Source organism: Erithacus rubecula (genome assembly GCF_903797595.1).
Source record: "Erithacus rubecula genome assembly, chromosome: 1".
Lineage (NCBI taxonomy): Eukaryota > Metazoa > Chordata > Aves > Passeriformes > Muscicapidae > Erithacus > Erithacus rubecula.
Genome location: NC_136658.1, coordinates 17,730,564 through 17,734,818, shown reverse-complemented (window position 1 = coordinate 17,734,818; position 4,255 = coordinate 17,730,564). Strand labels below are relative to the sequence as shown.

General features: G+C 37.0%; 1 long non-coding RNA gene across 1 annotated transcript; it reads left to right on the top strand.

The window, feature by feature from the left end:
• The first annotated feature begins 2,499 nt into the window (after positions 1–2,499).
• LOC306807279 lies at positions 2,500–3,912 on the top strand. Its single transcript, XR_013775685.1, has 2 exons — positions 2,500–2,709; positions 3,642–3,912. It is a non-coding gene; the product is annotated as an uncharacterized lncRNA (long non-coding RNA).
• The last annotated feature ends 343 nt before the right edge of the window (positions 3,913–4,255 follow it).

Below are 4,255 nucleotides of genomic sequence, written 5' to 3'. Positions count from 1 at the left end.
TATGGAGCTGCTTTTTTATTCCCTCTGATGCTGAGGTTGCTTGCTTAAACTATTGAGTTGTTTGTTATGCCAGGTTCTTCAAGGATGCTCTAAATTTCACTGATGTAGAAGCTGCACAAAAGGAGGTTGTGCTGGTCAGGGGATTATATCAGGGTTCAAGGTTCAGTGTTAGTCTCCATGAGATTATTTGTCTCATCCTAATAAAACTTTATTATCCAAATGGGGGAAGAAGCCCTTTCCACACCTCTCACAATAAATAGATTAATATATGAGAAAAACTGATGAGGAACCCAAACCAAATTTAAAAAAAACCAAGAAAACAATAAACAAACAAAATCCCAACCAACAATAAAAACATCTGTGGAAGTGTCCTGGATTTACAAAAATATCCAAGATTTCAGTGTGATGCTCAGGATGAAAACCCTGGCCATCCCTGAATGCCTTTTTCCCTAGAAAGTGATGTAAAATGGTTACAGTGCAGTGTTGCCCCAGGAATGATGGATAATCTTCTAGTTTACAGACAGTCAAATATGAGTGTGTTTTAGTTTTACCCCAAACAAGCAATTTAAGTGTGGCCCAGCATGTGGAACATACTGATTCTTAATACATGAAGCATAAATTTCCAAGGTGAATATATAAGAATGCCTCTTCTAAATATGCATCTTAATCATAATTCCAGAACTCTTTTAAGGAATTAAACCCTCTTAAGAAAACTAACATCCTGTAATGAATTATTTTGAAGAAATTAGAATGAATTAATTTCAAGAGGCAATTACAAACACATACAGTAGAAGGAGAGTAATTTGCACTAATGACTGGGATAGCCATGGCAAATTACTGAGTTTCACAAATTACTCAGTGAATAAGCAAAACAAATCCAGCCCAAGAATAATGCATCACAAAATGCCCAGCATTTTTTTTCCAGATGCAATTTAATTTTAATTATGATATAGTAAAGCAATGAAGGGGTCACAACAGGGGAAAAATGCTTCTAAGTACATGGGAGACATATGGCCCGAATACTGTAATCACAATGTAAAATCCTAGCTAATAATCATCTCTTTCAGCTACTTATTTGGTTTTTTTTGTATATTTTATATTAAGGTAGGGGGTAATAAAAATGCTAAATTACTGATGTTAATCATAAGGTGTAAATGGATGAGTCTAAAAGAGCAAGGACTGTGAATGATACAGAAGCAGAGGTCAGTTTCAAAATGAAGTATCATTGTCCATGTGCTTGTAAGATCCCCTCACCATGATAGCTGAGTATTTCATAATCCTTGATGCATTCTCTCCTCTCATCATTTCGAAGCAGGGAATTTTTCCATTTCACAGCTGTGAAATAGTAGTGTGGAATATATTAAGGAGGTCACATACAGAGTCTGCTGATGAAGTGGGAATTGACCTGAATCTTCTGAGTTAGTGAGTTACCTGTTAAAATAGACTTTTATCTTGTAAAGCATCTTAAGTAAGGCAAAAAAACCCTGAATTTTGTTGTTGCTGTTCTCAAATTAAAGTATTCCTTAGTTCTTCAACCTGTTTATCAGGAAGGATTCACTTGCAGCTGAACCTGGAAACCAGAAAACCCCACAGGAGATCCATCCAGGCTGAGGGAGGGCAATCCTCCCAGAGAAACTGCAGATGTGTGCATGGACCAGAGCAGCCACCAGGGAATTGGATGAGGCTGGCCTTCAACTTTCTGATGATGTGCTCAGAAAATCCCACCTTGCTGGAAGCAGGAAGAGGCTGGATGATGAAATCGTAAAACACAATGCTGTAAAGTAAAATAGTATCAACAGATAGATTAAAGATAAAAAATATATATTCTTAGAGGTGTTCACACAAGGTGTACTAGTGTAAATCCTTCACCTGCTATAAATGAACCAAAGCTGTTAATGCCTGAACTTATGCTCTTGCTTCATCCTCTTTTTCAAAGTTACTGATGCTGTCTTTTTCTCTGCAATTTGACTGGGAATCAGTCTGTGTCAGAAGAATCCCAGAAACTATATATTTTCCTCATGGAAAGAACTTCTCAAGGTACAGCAAAGCTGGTGGAATGCTTTCCTCTAAAACTAGGATTTAGTAGAATGTAGGAAGGGATTTCCTGGACTAGATATTTCAAAAAATGAGAGAAACAGAAAATAAATGAAATTATTGTGTTGTGATTTGGGGTGCTTGTTTGGAGTTTTTGCTTGTTTGTTTGCTTAATGGTTTTGCTTTGCTTGTTTTAAGACTAAGGAATATTAAAGATGAGGAAAGAAGGCCCAACAGTGGAATGACAGGACAGCTTAGAGGCTTCCAAAAGAGGCCAAGGAACTCTTTGTTAATGGAAACTCCTCCAACAATACTGCTTGTGTAAAGAAGTGGGATGGGGATATATCACCCTTAATTTCCTGTAAGTTGAAAAGAATAATTTGAGACCATTTGAATGACATATTACAATTTTGTGGAGCTGTCTTCACTGTGATTCTGTTAGAACTCCAAGGCCATGAAGAAAGAGGCAGAGATCAGGTCCTGCTGCTCCCAGCAGGACACCAGTGTGGACTGCAGTGCAGAACTGGTGCTATTGTTACTCCTGTCTGCTTGGAAGATTCCTGGTTGCACCTGAACCCTGCTTGTTTCTGACTTTGGGTATTTGCTACATAAATTTACATTTCTGGCAAGTAGATCCTAGAACACAGCTCTCTGTTGGTGTTCCTGCTGAACACAGTCTATATCTAATAACTCATTGGGTTTGTCTGGCTCTTGCAAAACATCTTTTCTGAGATGTTCCTCAGAATGTTCCCAAAATGCTGGAGACTTGGAGGTTCAGAAAATAAACTATTCCAGCTACCAAGTTAACAGATTATCATATTGACCAGGCATACAGGTTTACTCTGTAGAGCCCTGTTAAAGCTGTGTGCTTAATGACTTTGGACATGGGCTACTTCCAAACCAGCTTAGAATAGCATCTTTTTCCTGTGTGTGTATCAGCACACTAGTTCAGAGGAAGGGGCAGCTGTTCTGGCTCCTGCCATGGTACAATTCTCTGGCTGGAGGGAAGTGAGAGGAGTGAACCAAGCCTGGGGATGTCTGAAGTGGGCTGTGCTGCTTTCCTTTAGAAATAAACAGTAATTACAGACTTTCAATCAGTAAGTTGATAATGCATTTTTAAAAATGTACATGTCTTTGCTCTTTTTTAACTTTTTAAAATGAAGTCTTTCTGATTCCTCAGTGTCCAGTACTTACCTCTACTTGGAGAATATGAGAAAACTAGAAAAACACTGTAACATTCTTACTTTGACTTCTTGTCATAGAGCCACTGACACACAACTCTACTTACTAAAAATGTGTCTAAATAAGACACTTACTTAAGGTATTCAAGATACTGAGCTGTTCCAATCCCATCACCATTTATGATAGAACCATTCCAGGTTGTTGCCCAAGCAAGCACAAAATAATACAATTTTTTTAACTATGCACAAATACTTTTATTTCTTGAATAACTGTTGTGTCTATTTCCCAACTCAAATTTTATACATCCTTACACTCCCAAAGTCAATGAAATTGATGGTGATCAACCATAAATATGCAAGTCTTTTGAATACATCAACTGATAATCACTTTTTTTTTTTTTTTTTTTTTTTTTTTTAACTGTCCAGAACCACAATGTAAATCTCCCATGGGAAAATACAGCCTATATTTACCCCAGGGACTATCATGGGATCATCTTGGGAGATCTTTGCCTGAGATGTCCATCTGAAGCAGTCCCTTTAAATGTGGAAGTTTCACAAAAGGGCTGGTTTGCAAGTGTGTTTGCAGCTTTTCTCTGCTGGAGCTAAAGAGCATTCTTGACATTAAATATGCTTCCCCTTGCACCTTTATTTTATGTTTATGCAGATGTAAAGAGTTGCTGTCTGATATTTCTCAAAAGGAAGTCTCTGTTGTATTTTAGAGTGTTGTTTCTTGTAAATACTTGTGCATTTCACATAAGCTGTACAACTCAGCATTTTTATTTATAAAACAGTTATGCGCTAGGTTTTCCTTCAAAATTATGGTAATAATTTTCATTTCTTTCAGTTTTTTCTTGGTGTGTTTTTTGGTTTTGTTTTTTTGGGTTTTTTTCCTAAGTATTGAGTCTTAAGTTTTAACTTGACCTGTCTTATGTTTTTCTTGTGTTTTTTTAATGCTATTCCACAGCTGTGAACACAAGGTGATAAAGAGTAGCATATCAATACTATGATAGCAATAAGTCTCTGTGTGTGTGAAATAACAA